The sequence below is a fragment of the Elephas maximus genome, chromosome 18 (genome assembly GCF_024166365.1).
Source record: "Elephas maximus indicus isolate mEleMax1 chromosome 18, mEleMax1 primary haplotype, whole genome shotgun sequence".
In the NCBI taxonomy this organism is placed as follows: Eukaryota; Metazoa; Chordata; class Mammalia; order Proboscidea; family Elephantidae; genus Elephas; species Elephas maximus.
In genome coordinates, this window is record NC_064836.1 from 69,254,277 (window position 1) to 69,277,320 (window position 23,044).

At 37.8% G+C, this 23,044-nt stretch overlaps 1 long non-coding RNA gene across 1 annotated transcript in view; it reads right to left on the reverse strand.

Moving 5' to 3' along the window:
- LOC126061673 (uncharacterized) overlaps nucleotides 1–21,415 on the reverse strand; it is a 64,441-nt gene extending 43,026 nt beyond the window's left edge. The window contains exons 1-2 of the long non-coding RNA XR_007513865.1: nucleotides 21,237–21,415; nucleotides 4,266–4,379 (exon numbers count right to left, since the gene is read on the reverse strand). This is a non-coding gene — a long non-coding RNA (uncharacterized LOC126061673). The remainder of the gene's footprint in view (nucleotides 1–4,265; nucleotides 4,380–21,236) is intronic.
- Nucleotides 21,416–23,044: the final 1,629 nt, after the last annotated feature.

Consider the following 23,044-nt stretch of genomic DNA (forward strand, 5'->3'; position numbering starts at 1 on the left):
TTGTGTCCTATTGGGAGTTCCATGAAGTTGCCTTCCTATGTTCCTCACCTGGGATTGCTGCTGGCTTTATCTCGAGATGGCCATGCTGTGCTGGGTCAGCTGGCAGGGCACCTCCACTCCATTTCTCTACTCTTTCATTGTTTTCATTCAGCTTCTTCTTCCAGTCAGTGTTTGATCTAATTCCTTATCCTTTCATTTGATGCTCAGGGTTCTGGGACTGTCAACTGTAACTATTGCACTTGGTTTCTCAGGTCTTTGCTGGAGAGGGACAGCGTGGTGTGTCTGACTAAGCCACCATGTTGACTCATTTTCACTGGCATTCAAATTATTGTGCTATTTCTCGCAATATATAACAAGAGCCCTAAAAGGGTATTAGCTTTTACTCTAGTAATCTCACCACTGTAAATTCATTTTAAGGAATAAAGCTAATCATACATACCTTTTTAAGACAGTAGTGTTTGTATCAGCAAAACCCTGGAAACAATGCAATTGTACAGCAGTTATATAAAGACTGATTAAAAAACCACAAGTGATGTGAGGGAATCTATACAATGATTAACAATACAGATAGAAGACTGCATTGTTGTTGTTAGTTGCCATCAAGTCAACTCCAGCTCATAGCAGCCTTATGTGTAACAGAACAAACGTTGCCTGATCTTCTACCATCTTCATGATTGTGGCTGTTTTTGAGAACATTGTCTCAGCTACTGTATCAAATCATCTCACCAAGGGCCTTCCTTGCTTTCAATAACTCTCTTCTTTACCAATCACGACGTCCTTTTCTAGCGATTGGTCTTTCCTGTTGCCATGTCCAAAGTAACTGAGGTACAATCTCACCATCCTCACTTCCAAGGTGCACCAACAATAAGTCTATAAGGCTATACAGAGCCATAGAAAAGTGAATGCAGAACCATACAAATAAACATAGACTATGTTATGAATGCACATATGTAACTGAAGAAGCTACACAGAGATATAAATAAATAATTCTTCAATATGGAAGGACTTTTTTTGGTTTGTTTTTACAGTGTTAAGGTATAATTTACATTTCGTGACATTAAACCATTTAAAATAAACAATTCAATGCTTTTCGATACATTTACAGAGTGCTTCTGTTTAAACATTTCCCTTTTTTTAAGAGATGAGGCAAAACCACAAATATAATTGACTGATACAAAGAGAAAAGAGAGAAAATTTAATTTGTTTGAGAAATATTGGCAAACTGTTGCTACTATACTCACCCAGTGATCATAATTTCTGCCTGTTATCCAAATAGATGTCCAAGAAGTCCAAAAAGGTTTTTAAAAATCTGAATCCATTGCTGGCAGTAAATTACTTCTATATTTCCCAGTTCACATAGGGTTTGTATTCTCTACAGCCAGCTGATCCTAGCAAGTTTAAATCCACCGTATCTAATGTCAGTTCCACGGTCTAGTCTCTAGTGCATTCCACGTGGTAAGGAGGGAATAACATCATGTGTATTGCCTGTATTGTTAAGAATAAAGGTGGAGTAATGGTAAACACACTGGCTTTGAATTTAAACTTGGATTTAAATTTTAGCTCTGTTATTTATGAACTGCTTTGACACTTATCCCAGTTACCTCATCTGTAAAATGGGACTAATGCCACTTACTTTCAGGATGATAATTGATATGATGAATATAAAGCACTTAGCCCAGTAGTTGGAATGTTGTTGAGGCTCATTCACTGGTATAATTACTACAATTATTAATCCTATTATATTAATATAGACCCAAATACACACAAGCCTTGTTTCCCAGGTTACACCAACCATAAGAAAACCAATTAAGGCTATGAATTACAATTGAATAATTGTTTCAGTGCCCAGCCCATTTTCCTGGAACTCCTATTGCACTGCCACTAAGCCTGTGTGCCATTCTGGAACTAAGGGGATACTCCGTCACCTCCTTCTTCTGTGTGTGTGTGTGTGTGTGTGTGTGTGAGTGTGTGACCATGCATGTCCATGGATGGACTCAAGGATCATTTCTGGTGCAGACTGAGCTGCCCTGGCACAAGCAGTACCTCCACTTCTGCTCTTCCTCTAACACTGATGGCCTGCCTCACCAAAGTGCCATCACCACCCCAAGTATGTAATTCTGCTTCTCCCCAACCACGGCTTTTGGGAAATCCCAAAGGATGGCCTTGTTCTTTAGAGGGATAATTTAACCACACCAATCTGTGACTATACATTAAGGTACAATTCTACTGCTTTGGCAGAAGACCTATGACCTAATTGCTGGAAATTTCCACACCCACACACATACACAAGTGCTTAAACAGTGCCCCAAACATGTTTGCAATTTCCCCAAAGTGTTTTGGTTACAAATCCCTCAGGTTCTTCCAACAGAGCTCCTATGTGTGTGCATGTATTTTCTTCAGATGTGGGCTTAGGAACTTTTTTTTAAAGAGGCTTGGCAAGGTTTTGAGTATTGAGAACTTGAGCTTCACTTTCACCAATAAAGAAGTTAAAGGGTTTGTTTTCGAAAACCTAGTATGGAGTCTAGGATTTGGGTTGTCTGCAAAGGTCAGGGTTCCCAGGATTAAAGGGGCATGGAGTGGCCTGGATTTGGGCAAAGGGGTGGTAGAAAAGGGTCTACAAACTGTACAGATGCTCAGACCTTACATAGGGGATGCCTGCATCACCACACCAGAGTTCCTGATTGTGCTGGCACGGAGTATGCTATTCTGGACAATGAACATCTTGACGGTGACCATGAGAGAGTAAATATCAGAGGTCTACCCTCAAAATACTGATAAAGCACCAGGATTTCTGTAGAATCCTGATATATAGAAAAGAAACCCCACCCACCCACGTAATAACTAAAATTGGATTTTCTGCCAGACAAAAACTGTATTTTCTTCTAACCTTGATGGGTAGTTGGAGCAATATAACACTCAAATGTAACATTCTTTGATTTTATTTCTAAATCAAACCAAAGAGTGTTACATTTCTTTTACTTGGCGTGAATGGAGCAATTCATGCTGATTACTCCCATTTCAGCTACATTAAATTCACAGGGCTGTAGCAGGGATTCTCAGGCTCATTACTGAGAAGTTCTATTAGGTTGAATAAGGAGCCCTGGTGGCACAGTGGTTAAGAGCTACGGCTGCTAACCAAAAGGTCAGCAGTTTGAATTCACCAGCTGCTCTTTGGAAACCCTATGGGGAAGTTTTACTCTGTCCTATAGGGTTGCTATGAGTCAGAATCAATTTGACAGCAACAAATTTTTTTTTTTTTTTTTGGTTAAAGAGCCCTGGTAGAGTAGTGGTTAAGAGATCAGCTGCTAATCTAAAGGTCAGGAGTTGGAATTCACCAGCTGCTCGGTGGAAGAAGGATATGGCAGTCTGCTTCTACAAAGATTACAGCCTTGGAAACCTTATGGGGCAGCTCCGTTCTGTCCTATATGATCACTATGAGTCAGACTTCAGGATATGGGTATTAAGTTGCATACTCAAAGGACCATCTGGAAAACAGAGACAGATTTATATTAACTGGATTATCTTTCTTTGGAGTTTACAAGATTGTTGTTGTTAGCTGCTACCAAGTCAGTTCCATCTCGTGGTGACCCCACATACAACAGAATGAAGCACTGTTGTTCCTTCACCATCTTCATGGTGGTTGGCATGCTCAAGTCCATTGTGGTGACCACTGTGTATTTGGAGTATCTTCCACCTGAGGGGCTCATCATCCAGCACTATGTGGAATAATATTCTGTTGTCATCCATAGGGTTTTCACTGGCTAATTTTTAGAAGTAGATCACCAGGCCTGTCTTCCTAGTCTGTCTGAGTCTGGAAGCTCTGATGAAGCCTGTCTACCCTAGGTAATCCTGTTGGTATTTGAAATACTAGTGGCATAGCTTCCAGAATCACAGCAACATGCAAGCCACCATACAACAGCAAACTGATGGGCAGCAGTTTACATGATTAGATTCAACCAAGTAGATTATTTAAATGAGATATTGCCCAACAAGACAATTTGTGAACTCTGAAGCAAACTACAGGAGCAACATAGTGCAGTGCAGAAAACAAAACCTTTGGAGACAGAAAAATGAGTTGTAAGTCCTGGGACAAGTTGCTTACCTCCTCACAGGCTCAATATTTTCATCTGTAAAATAAGGATATTAAGCATATTTTCATCGGGTTATGGTGAAGAAGAAAATAAATGCAGGCTTCCCAGACAGAGGGGGAGAAAAATGTAGAACAAAATTCAAATTTACAAAAAAAAAAAAAAGAGCAGACTTACTGGTCTGACAGAGACTGGAGGAACTGCCAAGACTACGGCCCCCAGACATCATTTTGACTCAGAACTGAAGCTACTCCCAAAGTTCGCCACCTTTCAGCCAAAAATTAGACAGGCCTAGAAAACAAACAATAACACACATGAGGAATGTGCTTCTTAGACCAATCAAGTATACCAGACCAAATGGGCTACACCTGCCCAAAAGCAAAGACAAGACAGTAAGAAGGGACAGGAAAACTGGACGAATGGAAACAGGGAACTGGGGGTGGAAAGGGGGAGAGTGCTGATATATTGTGGGGATTGCAACCAATGTCATGAAACAATCTGTGTATAAATTTTTAAATGAGAAACTAATTAGCTCTGAACTTGCACCTAAAGCCCAATAAAATAAAATTAAAAAAAAGAAATACATGCTTAAAGACACGTGACCTTCAAGAAATTCTCATCTTATCCTCTGTTATAGCCACAATTAGCTTCTTTGGATCTCCTTTATTTTTTTTAAGAAATTTTATTGATCTATAACATACAGAAAAGCACATCATAAGTGCAGAGTTTAGACAGATTATCACAGAATGAACACACCTTATAATCATCATGAGATCAAGAAGTAGAATATAACCAATGTCAGGGAAGCCCCTCCTGCGCTGGCATCTCCCGGTCATTACTTCCTCCCTATGTGTAATCACTATCCTGACTTCTAACACCATGATTTACTTTTGCCTGTTTTTTTTTTTTTTTTAACTTAATACAAATTGAATTACTCATTATGTATCATTTTGTATCTGCTTTCACTGGTCATTATGTTGATAAAATTCATTCATATTTTGCATGAAACAGGAGCTTGCTTGTGTTCACTGTTGAATAGTTTTCCATTGTTTAAATGTACCGCGTTATATTCATCCTTATGTCGGTGAACATTTGTGTTGTTTGCAGATCGAGGCTATTACGACTAATGTGATGATCTGTACTCATGGGTATGTGTTTCTGTTGAGAGTATGCCTAGGAATCAAATATATGATATGTACAACTTTAGTAAATACTGCCAGAAAGTTTTCTAAAGTGGCTGTGCCACTTTTCTCTCCCACAAAGAATGTAAAATTTCCTGTGGCTCCGTGTCTCCACACTTGGTATTAGCTTTGTCTTTTTTTTTCAAACGTTAGCCACTCTGGGGGGCATGTACTGTTATATCATTATGGTTTAATTTCCATTTCCCTGATACTAATGAGGTTGAACACATTTTCACACATTTGTTGGCCATTTGGTTAACGTCTTTTTGTGGAGTGCTTATGTAAACATCCTTTTGCCTATTTTTTATTTGGCTGTTCTCATATTGTGTTTATATATATATATATATATATAGTAGCACTATTTGTCAGTTTTGTTCTTTATGGTTAGTGTTTTCATCATAAAAAAAAAAAAAACCAAACCCACTGCCATCAAGTCGATTCCAGGACAGAGTAGAACTGCTCCACAGTGTTTCCAAGGAGCGCCTGGCAGATTCGAACTGCTGACCTCTTGGTTGGCAGCTGTAGTACTTACCACTATGCCACCAGGGTTTCCGTTTTCATCATATTAAGAAATAACTGCCTGCGCCAAGATCATGATGATATTCTTCTATATTTTCTTTTTGAAGCTATTTTTTTTAACACTTTGGTAAAAAGTCTAAAATCCACCTGGAACTTATTTTCTAATAAAACAACAACAACAAAAAAACCATTACCATTGAGTTGATTCTGACTCACAGAGACCCTCTAGAACACAGTAAAACTGCCCCATAGGGTTTCCAGGGAGCGGCTGGCGGATTTGAACTGTTGACCTTTGGTTAGTAGTTGAGCTCTTAACCAATGTGCCACCAGGGCTCCAAATATGATATTGAAAAGTAGTCAGAACTCACTTTTTTCCTCCTTGTGTATATCCAGTTAACACCACTGATTTGTAAAGAACATTCTTTCCTCACACCTCTGCAGAGCCACCTGTCTCATTAAGTCATCATACATGAGTGAGTCTGTTTTGATTCTCTGTTCTGTCCTAATGGTCAATTGTTTATTTGTAAGCCAATAATAGGCTGTCTAAAGTAATACTTACATTATGGTAAGTATTAATAATGGGTACTGTAAGTTCTCCAAGTTTTGTTTTTTTTTTTTTTTCCTGCAATCCATGATAATCCACCAGGCGCTCCTTGGAGACTCTATGGGGCAGTTCTACTCTGTCCTATAGGGTCGCTATGACTTGGAATCGACTTGACGGCAGTGGGTTTTATGGTTAATGACAGTGAGCATTTCCTTACGTGTCTGTTAGCTACCTGAATATGTTCTCTGGTGAAACGTCTGTTCATATCTTTGCCACTTTTTTAATTGGATTATTTGTCTTTTCGTTGCTGAGGTGTTGAAGTGTTCTATAGGTTTTAGCGATTAGACCCTTGTTGGATATGTCCTGGCCAAAATTTTTTCCAGTTTGTAGGTTCTCTTTTTACTCTTCTGGTGAAGTCTTTTGATGAGCATAAGTGTTTAACTTTTAGTAGCTCCCAGTTACCTTGTACCTGGTATTTGTGCATTACTGGTTATGGTTTGTATTGTTTTTATGCTATGTAAGGGTCCCTAACATTGTTCCTATTTTTTCTTCCATGATCTTTATCGTTTATGTTTTACTTTTAGGTCTATGATCCATTTTGAGTTAGTTTCTGTGTATGGTGTGAGGTATGGGTCCTGTTTCATTTTTTTTACAGATGGACATCCAGTTTTGCCAGCATCATTTGTTAAAAACAATGTCTTTTCCCCATTTAATGGATTTTGGTCCTCTATCAAAGATTTTTTTTTTTTTTTTAAAGATTAGCTCAATATAGGTGGATGAAATTACATCTGGGGTCTTGATTTTGTTCCACTGGTCTATGTGTCTGTAGTTGGGCCAGTACCAGGCTGTTTTGTCTACTGTGGCTGTATAGTAGGTTCTGAGGTCAGGTAGTGTGAGGCCTCCTACTTAGTTCTTTTTCTTCAATAATGCTTTGCATATCTGGGGCCTCTTTCCTTTCCATACAAATTTGCTGATTATTTTTTTCCATCTGCTTAAAGACTGCTATTGGTATTTGGATCAGGGATGCATTGTATCTATGTATCGCTTTGGGTAGAATTGTCATTTGCACAACGTTGAGTCTTTCTATCCACGAGAATTGTATGCTTTTCCATTTATGTAGGTCTCTTTTGGTTTCTTGCAATAGTGTTTTGTAGTTTTCTTTGTACAGGTCTTTTACATGCCTGGTTAAAAAAAGTATTTAATCTTTTTAGGTTATTATTTTCCTGATTTTCCTTTTTGAAGTTCTCTTTGTTGGTGTATAGGAATCCAACTGATTTTTGTATGTCGATCTTGTATCTTGCTACTCTGCTGAATCTTTCTATTTAGTTCCAGTGGTTTTATAGTGGAGTTTTTGGGAATCTTTGTGTGTAGTGTATCACCTGCATATAGAGATAGTTTTAATTTTCCTCTCCAATTTGAATGTCTTTTATTTCTTTGTCTTGCCTTATTGTTCTAACTAGGACTTCCAGCAAACATTAAATAGGAGTGGTGATAATGGGCATCTTTGCCTTGTTCCTGTCCTCAGGGGGAATGTTTTCAGCCTCTCTCCATTGAGAATGATGTTGGCTCTTGGTTTTATATAGATGCCCTTTATTATGTTGAGGAATTTCCCTTATGTTCCTATTTTATTGAGAGGTTTTTTTTTCTTTTAAATCAGGAATGGGTGTTAGACTTTATCATATGTTTTTTCTGTGTCAGTTGAGATGATCGTGTGATTTTTTTTTTTTTTTTAGGTAGTGGATTACATTGATTTTCTAATGCTGAACCATCCTTGCATACCTGGTATGAATCCTACTTGGTCGTGATATGTTATTTTTTTGATATGATCCTGAATTTAATAGGCTAGGATTGTGTTGAAAATTTTTGCATCTATATTCATGAGGTATTCATTTGTAATTTTTTTTTTTTTTTTTTTTTTGTGGTGTCTTTGCCTGGTTTGGTATCAGGGTTATGCTGGCTTCATAGAATGAATTTAGGTGTTAAGCCTTCCTTTTCCTTTCTCTGAAATAGTTTGTGTAGTACTGGTGTGAGCTCTTGTCTAAGGGTTTGGTAGAATTTTCCAGTGAAACAATCCAGGCCAAGGCATTTTTTTTTTTTTAACTCTTTTATTTCTTCTTTTGTTATAGGTCTGTTTATTTTATTTTTTACCTCAGTTTAGGTAAGTGTGTGTTTCTAGAAATTTGACCGTTTTCTCTAAGTTCTCATATTTTGTTGGAGTACAGTTTTTTGTAGTATTCTATTATTCTTTAAATTCAGTTGGGTCTGTCAGAATGATCGCCATCTCATTTCTTATTCAGGTTATTTGCTTCCTCTTCTGTTTTTCTTTTGTCAGTTTGGCCAATGGTTTGTCAATTTTGTTGATCTTTTCAAAGAACCAACTTTTTGTCTTGTTGATTCTATTTTTTTTTTTTTTTTCTGTTCTCTATTTCATTTATTTCTGCTCTACTCTTCTTCCGGTACCTTTGAGTTCCTTTTGCTGTTCTCCTTCTATTTGTTCAAGTTGTAGTACTAATGTTTTTATTTTGGTCTGTTCTTCTTTTTTGATGTGTGTGTTTATTGCTATAAACTGACATCTGAGCACTGCCTTTGCTGTATCCCAAAGGTTTTGGTACGTGTTTTCATTCTAATTTGATTTTATGCATTTTTTTATTGCCCCTCTTAGGTCTTCTATTACTCAGTTGTCTTCAAGCAAGGTGTTATTCAGTTTCTACATATTTGATTTTTTTCCCCTTGCTCTTCCTTTTATTGATTTCTATTTCTATGATGTCGTGATCAAAGAGGATGCTTTGCATTATTTCGATGTTTTGTATTTTATTGAGGGTTTCTTTGTGGTCTAAAATTTGGTCTATTCTGGAGTATTTCCATGTGTGTTGGAAAAGACTGTGTACTTTGTTGTCATTTGGTGGATTTTTCTATAATGTCAAGGTGGTCAGTTGTGGCCTTTAAATCTTCTGTATCTTTGTTGAGTTTCTTTCCAGATGTTCTGTTCTTTACCAAGTGTGGTGTGTTGAAATCTCCTACTATTATTGTGGAACTATTTCTCTTTTCAGTGATGTTAGAATTTGTTTTACATATTTTGGAGCTTTTTTGTTGGGTGTGTAGCTATTTATTAAAGTTATGTCTTCTTGGTGGATTGTCCCTTTAATCATTATATAATGTCCTTCCTTGTCTTTTATGCTGGATTTTGCTTTAAAGTCTGTTTTCTCTGAGATTAGTATTGCCACTCTTGCTCTTTTTTGGTTACTGTTTGCTTGATATATATTTTTTCCATGTTTGATTTTTAATATATTTACGTCTTTGTGTCTTAGGTGTGTCTCTTATAGACAGCATATTGATGGGTCATTTTTTTATCCATTTCACCACTCTCTGTCTCTTTTCAGGTGCAGTTAAGCCTTTTACATTTAGTGTGATTATCGATAGGTCTGAGTTTATTGCTGTCATATTGCTGTGATTTTTTTTTTCGTGGTGCTGGCATTTTCTTTGTTCCTCTTACTTTCCTATGCTCAGTTCCTTTCCTTTGTGGATTATGTTTTCTTTCATAATTACAGATTTTGTATGTACTGAGTCTTTACATTTTTCTTTTTTATTTTGTTGAGTAGGTTTATTACCTTTCTTTGTGGTTACCTTGAAATTTACGCTTATCTCCCTTAGTTTGAATTTGTGTTTTATTACTTGATATTATCCTGACTTCCTCTTCATTTGAAAGTTCTATTTCTAAACTATTTATTCCCCCTTTTATTGTTTTGATGTTGTTGTCATTTACAGATTGATGTCTCTGTTTCCCCATTTTAAGTCTTCTAGCTTTGTTTATTATGAGAGTTCTTTTCCTAGATTGGTATCTGGCTGATGCTGTCCTGTGGCTTCAACTCAGCTTGTTGTCTGATGTTGTTGGTTCTCTAATCAAAGGACTCCCTTTACTATTTCTTGTAATTTTGGTTTGGTTCTTATGAATTCCCTTAATTTCTGTTTATCTGGGAATGTCCTAATTTAGCCATTGTATTTGGGACAAAGTTTTGCAGGCCATATTATTCTTGGATGACATTTTTGTTTCTTTCAAGGATTTATGTATGTCATTCCATTGCCTTCCTGCCTGCATAGTTTCTGCCAAGTAATCAGTTTAGTCTTATTGTTTCCACTTTGTAAGTGGCTTTTCATTTTTCTCAAGCTGTTCTCAGGATTCTTTCTTTGTCTTTGGTTTTGGCAAGTGTGATTATGATATGTCTTGGGGACTTTCTTTTGGGGTCTATCCTATATAGGGTTCATTGAGCATCTTGGATGGTCAGCTTTTTGTCTTTCATGGTATTTGGAAAGTTTTCTGCCAGCAAATCTTCAACAATCTTCTCTGTGTTTTCCATTTTCTACCCCTGTTCTGGAGCTCCAGTCACGTGCAAATTTTTGCACTTGATTGTGTCCTACATAATTCTTAGATTTTCATCATTCTTTTCTCTGATTTTTCCTGAAATAAGGTAGTATCCATGGATTTGTTTTCAATCTCACTAATTCTGTCTTCTGTTGTTTCAATTTTTTTCCTAAAACCCTCTATTGACTTATCCTTTTCCAAAACTTTGTTTTTTTTTTAATATTTTTTATTTCCTGTTGCTGTTTTTGTACAATTTATAATTATTTATTTTGTTGTTTTGTTCTTGTATATTTTTCTGAATTCTTCTATTTTTTTGTGTTTTCCCTGGTTTTGGCTATGTTTTCCTTGATCTCCTATTTAAATCTCTTGGACAGCCCTAAATATTAGTCCTTTGAATTCCATATCAAGTAGTTCCACTGCCTTTTCTTCTACCAGAAGGTTATCTGATTCTTTATTTTGGTCACTTGCTGGAGCCACCTTGTCCTGCTTTTTTTTATATGTTTCAATATCTTCTGCTGTCTCTGAGACATTTAGGTATTATTTTCTTTACGTATTGATCGTTTGTTCATTTGTTTTATCCCCCTTTTTTGTTTTGTTTAGATATGTCAGGGTGGGCAGGCTGGCATGCTTTGCTGCTTGCTCATCTATGGGCATGATAGTTCTCATCACCTTGTCTGGGTGGGCAGGGCAGCAGCAGGCATGGTAAGACCGCTTTGCTATACACTTGTTTGGCAAAGTAGCTGAGGGTGAACTGGGCAGATGTTGTTTGCCTCCTGGTGTTGGTCCAGGGATGTGGGGGTGTTCACAGTCGCTCACAGATGAGTAGGGGTTTCAGAAGGGGAGTGGTATGGTCTCACGTCCCACTGTTCAGCAGCTGGTCGAGAGGCAAGAAGGGATAAGCAGTGGGCTCCCGGTGTGGCAGTGGGTATGAGTGCCAGCGACAGTCTAGCCGCGGCAGCACAGTGGGGCTCAGTATGATGGGGGAGGGCAGTAGTGTATTGGGATAGGTAGAAGGGAGAAAGAAAAGGAGGAAAGATATAAAAGAGAAAAAATGGCACTGCGGTGGGTAGGGATCATAGGTGACTTACAAGGCTAGTTAGGAGAAAGAAAAAAATGGCAACGTGGCCAGAGTTGGCAGGTGGGGGCAAGGTAGACCCAGGGAGGTGACAGGCCAGTGGCTCTCTAGCTATGCCAGTGTGGCAGTGTGACGGGGCTTGTGGGAAGGAGGGAGGTAGTATATAGGGCTAGGTGGGAGGCAGAAAAAAAGAAATAATTTAAAAAAATGGCAGCTTCATGGAAACCAACAATTGGGGGCAGGGTGGACCACAGTACCAGTGTGAAGAAGGGGAGGTGATGTACATGGCTAGGTGGGAGGGAGAAAGAAAAGACAGAAGAGAAAGGAAAAAAAGACAGAAAAACAATGGTGGCACAGCAGGAGCTGGCAGGTGGCAGTAGGGTGGACCCAGGCCAGTGGTGGGCCCATGTGGTTCTGTAGCCATGGTGTCTTTATCCCTTCATTTGATGCTTAGGATTCCAGGATTAATGTTTGTATCTGTTTTTACCTAGTTTTTTAGGTCTTTGCTGCAGAGAGATAGCATAGTGCATCTGTCTAGGACACCATGTTGGCTTTGCCTCCAGTCCTGTATTTTCTTCTGGAAGACTTACAGTTTTTTTTTTACCCTTTACATTTAGGCCTAAAATCCTTTCTAAGTTAATTTTTCTCTGTGGTGTGAGGTAACAGTTGAGTCTCCTTTTTTTATAAAAAAAAAAAAAAACCTTAATTGTTGTTTGATTACTGGTTTCTTGCTTAATTCCATTGTGGTTAGAGAACACATTCTGCATAATTTCAATATTTTCAAATTTGTTGAGACTTGCTTTGTGGCCCGTCATAATGTCAGTTTTTAAGTGTTTTATGAGCATGTGAAAATCATATTTTGTCAATTAAGTAAATCTTGTTAATTGGACTGTTCAAATCTGTATGTCTACTGATATTTTGTCTGCTTGCTCCATCAATTTTTGAGAAATTTGTATTAAAATTTTCAATTCTGAATGTGGATATACCTATACCTACTTGTCTTTTCAGTTCTGTCTAGTTTTGTTTTAAATATTTTGAAGATTTTGTTTTAAGTTTAATTGAATTTAGAATGTTGTATCTCCCTAGTAGACTAAAACTTTTATCATTTGAAATCTAAGTAAATATCTTTACCTACGTCTGATTTTAATATATCAGCTCCGTTTTGTTTAACGTGTGTGTGGTTTATATGTTTTCATATAAACAGATATGGAATATTCCTTTTAATCTTTGTAAATTAATCAAATAAATCTAAATTCTTATATTTAAGATTTGTCTCTTGTGACAGCATATCATTTTTTTTTATTACCCATTCTGACAATCATTGCCTTTTAACTGGAATATTCAGCCTGTTTACATTTAATGTACTTACTGATAGGAGTTTAGATTTGGCATTTGTCTCTCTCATTTTTTTAGCTTAATTAGACTTTATGATTATTTTATTTTTACCTCTATTAGCTGGTTAATCATGGATTTTTACTATTCTTTCTGTTTTTACTTTGTAGATTATTACATATATACTTGATTTGTTCAAATCTGATATAAATGATTACTTCTAACACTTCCCACACTATGCAAGAATCACGGAACACTTTAACACCATTTACTCTTTTACCTTTTGTGCTAGTGTTGTCATGGATTTTACTCTGGTATACGTTTTACATCTTCTCAGATATGATTATTGTTTTATACATTTCATATTTACCCATATATTTACTTTTTCTGTTACCCTTTATAGACGGAAACCCTGGTGGCTTAGTGGTTAAGTGCTACGGCTGCTACCCAAGAGATCGGCAGTTCAAATTTGCCAGGCGCTCCTTAGAAACTCTATGGGGCAGTTCTACTCTGTCCTGTAGGGTCGCTATGAGTTGGAATCAACTCGACGGCAATAGGCGGGTTATTCTTAATTTCATCCTGTTTCTTTGTGCTTCCTATCAGGGACCATTTACTTTTTGACTAAAGTACTCCCATTAGTATTTATGTACTGTGAGTCTGCTGATGAATAATTCTTTCGGTTTCTGTTCACCTAAAAACATCTTTATTTCTCTTTTACTTTAGAAAGATATTTTTACTGGGTATAATATTCTAAGGCAGTTATTTTCTTTTAGCTTTGACATTAGATAACATTTTGATGTTTGTGGCTTCCTTTCCTTTTGTTGAGAACCCAAGCGTCAGTTTAACTACAATTTGAAAGTCATATGCCCTTTTCCTCTATCTGGTCTTAATATTTTCTCTCTGTCTTTAATTTTTAGCATTTTCAATTTAATACATCTATATATTCTTCTCTTTGTATTTAATTTGCATAGAGTTTATTGTGCTTCCTGAATTTGAGGCTTGATGTCTTTCATTACCTTTTAAAAATTCTGTCATTTTTATCTTCAAATTTTGCCTCTGCTTCATACTATCTCTCATTTTTTGGAGGTTTTCATTTACATGTTAGATATTTTTACTAAATATCTCTTATGCTTCCTTTTTTTTTTTGTATTTTCCATTTTCTTTTCTTTCTGTGATTTGTACTGGCTATTTTCTTCCAATCTATGGTCCAATTTACTAATGTTGTCTTCATTTACTTCTAATATGTTTCTATTAAGTTTATAATTTTAGGTACTGTACTTCTTCATTTCTAGAATTTCCGTTTGAGGAGTTTTTATGTTTTCCAAATTTCTGCTGAGATTTTTCATTTTGTCATCTGATTTCCAGAATGTATAAATATTGGTTATGTAAAGCCCATGTTTAATAATTATGATATCTGAAACTCCTGTGAATACGTTTCTATAATATATTTTTACTCTTGGTTTTCAGTCCTGTGGTCTCATCTCCTGGCATCCATAGTAATTTTTCATTGACTGCCTTTCAGACAGTGTGTATGATAAAGTGTAGAGATATTTTAAGAATCTAGATAACATTATCTTCTTCCAATAAGGATTTACTTTTGTTTGCCAGTTAGGTAAGGGGAAATTCATTTTAGTTCAATCATGGATTAGTTGATTTGATGCCAGGCTTCATTATTTGTGTAGTTACAACTGAAAACTTGGTGTTTCCCAGTCCCCCTCCTCTTTGATGAGCCTGAATTCCAGTTTTTGCCCACCACTCGTATAAGACTGTTGGAAACTCTGCTCAGCCTCTCAGCTGCTTGGCTCCTGCTTACAAATAGGCAAATATATCAAGGAAGAAAATCATGCCAGATATTGGTCTCGTGTCTTTATACTTTCATTCTGTCTTGGCCTAAGTTCCTAGAAAAGAATATCTGAGGCAAAGTTTAAGTGTTAATTGGTTACTGGGAGCTGTAACCCCAGGACAGAAAGAGTAAGGGAAAAGGAAAGCGAGGCAGAAAAATAGAAGAAGTAAACAGGTTGGTGGATTACTACAGCTGACCACAGCTTCAAGAAGAGACACAGTTTACTGCTCAGTCACACAGGCTGTACAGAAACACCATGCCTTAGAATAGTCTGTCAGAGGAAGAAAATGAGAGGAAATTATCCAATGGCTCCCTCCTGACTTTCATGGGTCAAAATTTTGCCCCACAAGGCATTAACTTTCATGCATTTGCAGATTATGTCATTTGGACTTTTTAGACCCACAAGGGAAACCAGATCCCATAACTGGCACTATTTGATTTCGTACTTATGAGTATGGTGGGTCCTGGAGCCATAGCTGCAGCAGCTCAGCCTACATCAGGCACAATGGAGTCTCCATGCTGGGACTATAACTCAGCATGTTAGAAAGCTGAGGCAATACAGAGCTTGTTAATGGAGTAGTAAAGACCTCATGCCCGTGGCAAGAGTCTGAGAACCTATGACACAGATAGGGCCTGGATGATCTGAAGAAGTTCCAAAACTGTGTCCAATGCACCTTCTTTCAGAGATTTTGACTTCTCAAAGCTCTTGGTCCCTAGATAGTTCCATAGTACCTTCTAACAGATGGTTTTATACCTTGTCCAGTATTTCTAATTCTCAAAGGAAGGTTTGATCTGCAACAAACTGCTCCAAATTACTGGAAAAGACAAAACACTGCAATCTTTAAAAGATCTAATTACACTATTATAATATATTAATTCCATGTACCACCCACACCCAAACATAAATAGTTGACATCAGCCTCACAGTAAAATTAGTTCTCACCTGTAGCTATAAATAACCACTCACCATTATATCTACTTCTCGGATGACCTCATTAGATGTTTTCAATGTCTCATTTGCACATAATTTCCTCAGATTAGTCACTGACTCTATTACTCATAGAAATTCCACCATGACTAAAGCACTAATCATGGGTGGGGCCATTAAAGAAGGACACAAAATTTAGTAGGTAGATAATTTCTAAGGAAGAGAATTCACAACTGGTTTGTTATACAGTTACTATGTATTTAATCCTGATTGTTGAGAAAACTCAATTCAGACTGATGGTTATTTCCTCTTCCATTTTCCAGCTATAAATACCTCTGGCATATGAGTTCTATGGATTTCTCGTCTGTGACTCATGTCCTTGTGACATGCTCTGAGAATTTCAGAATCTTTCTCCTGTTGTTCCCAAACCAATATTAATCCTGCAGTTTTAGCCTCTTCTGGGCTAAACCAAAGATATTACTTCTTAATAATTAAAAAAAAAAAAAAACCCTCTTTATTAGAATTTTACCATTATATCTGTTCTATGTTTATGTAATATGGAACAGTAGGTATCAATGTCAGGAGCTCAGTTAGGAGTCCTAAATAAAGGTATTCTCTTGCATTTGCTACCTTCTCATAGCACCCCAGAATAGATTTGGCAACTCTGGATTCAGGTGCCTCTCTTAATATAAGTATCACCCTTTGGAGAACGTTGATAGATGCATGCTTAATGACACAGCTCACAGAAATCCAGAGATATTTTACACTGTTTTCCTCTGAATTAACAATAAATTCAGCACAAAGAGATTTTAGAACTTCCCAAACTAGATTTTCCACGTGTCACCAATACTGGTCATCCCTGTCACTCCAATCTGAAGATGTGTGGTCAGTAGAAAATGGTGACCTTTCCAACAGTAGGAAGACCTTTCTTCAATAAAAGGAATATGAGTGGTTGTGGGTCCCTGCTAGAAACCGACAGTATTTGTATTTTCCTCATTTTACTTACTAGGCATATCATTTTTTAATTTAAAAACTTAAAAAAAAAACTATTTTATTGGGTGTTCATACAGCTGTTGTGTTCTAGGTATTAGATGTTATATTCTTCTAGATATTTATATATTAAATGAATTAATAAACAAGAAATGTTTAGAACAGGGCCTGACACATTGTAATAAGTGCTCAATGGATGTTAGCCATTATGGTTACTACAGAGGAAATTAAATTCATTCTTTTCACCAACTGCAAATTTAAGACATCTATTTTTTTTTTATATTTAATGCCAGAGTCCCTGGTTGGTACAAATGGTTAATCGCTGGACTACTAAACGAAAGGTTTGTGGTTTAAACCCACCCAGGGGCACCTTGGAAGTAAGGCCTGGCAACCTGCTTCCAAAAGGTCACAGTCTTGAAAACACTATGGAACCGTTCCACTCTGCACACATGAGGTCCTCATCAGTCAAAACTGACTTGACAGCAACTAACGACGACAACAATAAAATTAATACCATGCCACCATTTTCCAAAGTAAAAATTCAATCATTCATTTCAACGTATTTGCAAATTTTATACATAAAACTTTGCTAAAGCATTAAAAAGAAAATCACACTGCAATATATTAAACAAAACTTTTTTTTGAAAAGCATATATATTTAAATAGTATTTATTTAATAAAAGGAGCTCAGCTGCTAACCAAAAGGTTGGCAGTTCGAATCCACCAGCCGCTCCTTGGAAATCCTATGGGGCAGTTCCACTCTGTCCTATAGAGTTGCTATGAGTCAAAATTAACTTGACTATAACTGGTCTTTTTGTTTGTTTTTTGGTTTTATTTAATAATAAAATCTTTTAGGAATTTTAGAATTTTAATATTGTCCCCATAAATACCTGATATCTGTGTTACCCTTATTTAATAAGAAAAAAATTTCAAAAAAGAATGCTAAACAGGAGAAGTGGCTATTGTAAAATTTTATACTTTCCTCGTATTTGGCTAAAAGAATTTCAGATTGGCAGTCTAGATTATACCTTAACCTCGACCCCTAACTTCTCTAGATCTTAGTCTCCAGACCTATAAAATGAAGATTTGGGTAATATAATTGCAAAGGTTCTATGACGGTAGAGATTATAAAAAATAAGTCAGGGAGCTCTTTTGTGCTAAAAATAGGTCACAAAGAACTTTAAAGTTAATATTTTAGGATTTCTGATACCTTTGCTAAAACAAACAAACCTTTGCTAAAAAAAAAAAAAAAAAAATCACGTCAGTCATGGTTTCGGATTTCTACTTGGTGTGATCAATCACACCAAACCAGTTAACATCAAATCGATTCCAATTCATGGTGACCCCATATGTATCAGGGTGGAACTGTGCTCCACAGGGTCTTCAATGACTGGTTTTTTGGAAGTAGATCACCAGACCTTTCTTCGAGGTGCCTCTAAATGGACTCAAGCCTCCAACCTTTTGGTTAGCTGCTAAGTGTGTTAACCATTTGCACCAACCAAAACCAAAACCAAGCCCATTGTCGTCGAGCCCATTTCAACTCATAGTGACCCTATAGGACTGAGTACAACTGCCCCATAGAGCTTCCAAGAAGCACCTGGTGGTTTCCAACTGCCAACCTTTTGGTTAGCAGTCTGTCACGGATTGAATTATGTCCCCCCGAAAATGTGTATCAATTTGGCTGGGCCATGATTCCCAGTATTGCATGGTTGTCCTCCATTTTGTGACTGTAATTTTATGTTAAGAGGATTAGGATGGGATTGTAACACTACCCTTACTCAGGTCTCCTCCCTTATCCAATGTAAAGGGAGTTTCCCTGGGGTGTGGCCTGTACCACCTTTTCTCTCTCAAGAGATGAAAAGGAAGCAAGCAGAGAGTTAGGGGCCTCATACCACCAAGAAAGCAGCACCAGGAGCAGAGAGTGTTCTTTGGACCTGGGGTTCCTGTTCCTGAGAAGCTCCTCGACCAGGGGAAGACTGATGACAAGGAATTTTCCTCCAGGGCTGACAGAGAGAAAGCCACTCCCTGGAGCTGACACCCTGAATTTGGACTCGTAGCCTACTAGACCATGAGAAAATAAATTTCTCTTTGTTAAAGCCATCCACTTGTGGTATTTCTGTTACAGCAGCACTAGGTGACTAAAACATAGCCATAGCACTTAACCACTATGCCACCAGGGTTTCCTGCACCGAACTAGGGACTCCATAACTCACAGAAGACCTATTAATGGTGGGTGCTCACACCAAGCAAAAGAAAACTGTCCATAAATGTCAAGTTAGTGGCTGTTCTTCGTCTTTCATTATTTTGTAATACATTTGTGTAAAATATACCACAGCAACAGTTCAGTCAAAATTGAGATTATCAAAAGTTAGTTGTGTGTATTTTGCTGATTGCATGGTAGCAATCATTCTGGCTAAAACACAGTTAACATATTTTCCAAGTGTAGGCCTCTCAGAGGGAGTTTTAAAAGTTGAATAGCTGGTGTCAATCAGAAAGGTGTGGAGGCAAGAGAGGAAATAATTACTCAATTGCTTTTGGAAACCATCTTGCAATTAACATCAAATTACATGAATAACTTACCATACTAAGATTCAATAACTTACTGTTTAAGATACATTTTCCAATTTTAAAGGTTTAGAAATTTTGAAATTGAAAAAAGGAAGAAAAATTTTAAATGGCTATATTTTTCAAACCAGTTAGTGTGTGTTTGCCATATGCCTCAGTGTGTGTTTAGTTTCGAGAAGCAGAATATACTATTAACAGTGGTTTAATATAGGGTAGCTATGAGTCAGAATTGACTCGACGGCACTGGGTTTTTTGGGTATCACTTTACAAGGTCCCTGGGTGGTGTGAATGGTTTGCACTCATCTACTAACTGAAAGGTTGGTGATTCTAACCCACCCAGGGACACAGTGAAAGAAAGGTCCAGTGATCTGCTTCCGTCAAGATTACAGCCAAGAAAACCCTATGACTCTCACCTCTACTCTGTAATACATGGGGTTGCCATGAGTTGAAATCGACCTAATAGCAATGGGTTTGGGTTTTCTGGGTTACTTTACAACCACAAAGTCTGGAGGACAACGGTTCCAGGTTTGTTAGAGTAAATCCACAATTTCATCAGGGGACAGTGCTTTCCATCCACCATCCTTGGTACATTGGCTTGGTACCTTCATACTTGTAAGATAGCTCTCCTTGTTCTAGGCACCACATGGAAATATGACAACATTTGGGGCCCTAACTGAGTGCTTTTTCCCATGTGTTACTATTTTTAGGGAAGAAATCCTTCCCAGACTTCTTCTTATGTTCCACTGGTGAGAATGCAATCTCATGCCTGTGCCTCAGCTACAAGAGGCCTCGCCACACAACTCCTGCCCCATCCAGTCTGTGTTAAAGGAGCCACGCTCAGCCAGCAAGAAAAACGGGGTATACAGCCAACACAGTCACTGCTTACATGTTGGTGTATGTTGCTATAAGGAGCCCTGGTGGTACTGTGGTTAAGTGCTTGGCTGCCGACCAAAAGGTTGGCAGTTTGAACCCACCAGCTGCTCCGTGTGAGAAAGATGGGGCAGTCTACTTCCATAAAGATTACAGCCTTGGAAACACTGTGGGGCAGTTCTACTCTGTCCCGCAGGGTCGCTATGAGTCAGAATCAACTCGATGGCAATGGGCCAGGTTTTCTGGATATACATTGCTATAATGTAAAAGCTATGCCACTAGTATTTCCTATATCAGCAGGGTCACCCATGGAGGATAGGTTTCAGTAGAGCTTCAGACTAAGATGAAAGGCCTGGTGAGCTACTTCTAAAAATTGGCCAATGAAAGCCTTATGAAATGCAACAGAACATTGTCCAACCTGCTTCCTCTGAACACATCATCAAAAGGACTCGAGAACTAGAGGAAGACATCGTGTTTGTGAAGTAGAGGACTAATGACATTTTGTTGTGTTAGATATAAAGGCGCCATGAGTCAGGAGCTGACTTGACAGCAGCTAACAACAACATGTGTCCTTCAAAACTTTTTTCTTGGTGAGGTTTTTTTTTTCTACATTGTTCAAATCATACTGTACATCAGATTTGTAACCTGCATTGATAATTTAACTTTTTACCATAAGCAACATTTCACCATAAGCATGTCTCATAATATTAGTCTTTGGAAATTTTATTTTAAACAGCTACACAATATTCCATGCAAGAAACACACCATAATTTACTTATCTTGTAATAAGCAGCATTCCTTTCATTTAGGAAATACCCACGAGGTATATCCCAGAGGCTTTATATAAGGACTTCTAATCTTTAGAACAATCCTGCAAGGTCCCTATTATTATTCCTGTTCCATAAATGAGAAAACTGAAACTCACAGAGGTTAACACTTACCCGATATTCCTGCTGGAAAATGGCAGAACAGGGAACTTGAGCCCAGGTTGATCTGCTTCCAAAACCAGCATGCATAATGATAGTTATCCAACACTGTTGGGAAAGAAAAGAAATTGAAATCCAAAGGAACAGGCCAATTTGGAATTATAGAATTAGTTTATTATTGAGCAAAACCAAAAAAACCCAAAGCTGTTGCCGTTGAGTCAATTCCAACTCATAGCAACCCTACAGGACAGGGTAGAACGGCCCCATAGGGTTTCCAAGGAAGACCTGGTGGATTTCAACTGCTGACATTTTGCTCAGCAGCCGAGCTCTTAACCACTATGCCACCAGGGCTCCATTGAGCAAAGACAAACAAAAGCAAATTCATGCAGACAGGCAGCAAGTGGCTACCAAGGTACTGCAGATATTCAATTCCATATACACAGAATTAAAGCCATAGCTGATCATCTAACGTTTGGTAAACAGACTGTAGTTATTCAGTTTGCATCAGTAGTTATATTGAGCTTACTTTGACATCTTGTTTCTCATAGTTCCTGATCAGGCTTATTACGGCTTTTTGTTCATCATAATTCTTTATCAGTACTTCCTACAGTTGCCCCAACAGCATATCTGTCTAGCACATATGGTTAGTCACATTCTTCAACATTCCTCAGTAAGCTTAGATTTAAGTTCAGTTTCCACAGCACCAAAACACCAAAAGCTTCCCAATTTGATTCTTTTTTAGCAAAATAAATTTTGTTAGCCAAAAAATTTATATGTGTATATACCAAACGAAAAAACCAAACCCATTGCCATCGGGTTGATTCCAACTCACAGTGACCCTACAGGATAGAGCAGAACTGCCCCATAGGGTTTCCAAGGAGCAGCTGGTAGATTTGAACTGCTGACCTTTTGATTAGCAGCGAATCTCTTAACCACCGCGTCACCAGGGCTCCATTATATATGTATAAACCCATTGCCATCAAGTTGATTCTGACCCATCGCGACCCTAGAGGTCAGAGTAGAACTGCTCCATAGGATTCCAAGGAGCAGCTGGTGGATTTGAACTGCTGACCTTTTGGTTAACAGCTATATCACTTAACCACTGCACCACTAGGGCCCCATTATATATATATATATATATATGTATACATATATATATATATATATATATATATATATATATATAAACTTCATACTTTCTCAAGTAGGCTTGATCCATATCCTCTAACAGGTGAAAACAGTCTTTTTGTTCTTAAAGACATTAAGAAGACCATACAGTGTCTATTGGCATCAGCAGTTAAATGCAATACATGAGTAAAAGAGGAAAAATAAAAAGGATTCAGGGGCAGGAAGAAAAATGCACATACAGGGCAAACGAAGGGAAGAATGGAAAGTGCTGTGATTATTGTCAGTTCTGCTGTGACAGAATAAATTCTAGAGCAGACTGGAAAACAGCATGGGCAAATATTTCTGGCCAGTAAGCAGGACAAGCAGAGACTAAGCCAAACTCAACTGCTGTCACTGGTTGTATCACTACAATTTGCCTTCTCCTCCTTCCCTCCCTACCCAAGGACTTGGGCTCTATTACAACTCCCTGTTCACTTTCAGGCAAGCTAGGCCTAGTCTAAATTATTTTCCTACTCCCCTTCCAGGATATGCTCCAATGAGCTTTTCCAGTATGCCACCTCCCTTCATTGTTCAGTCCTTGCCTCTGACTTCCCCTCTTGCCCCACATCCTCCCTGCCTGTGGCGTGGGTGGTTCTTGGAGAAAGGTGACATAAACAGCTTCCCTTTGGACTAGACACTGCAGAGCTAAAGTGGAA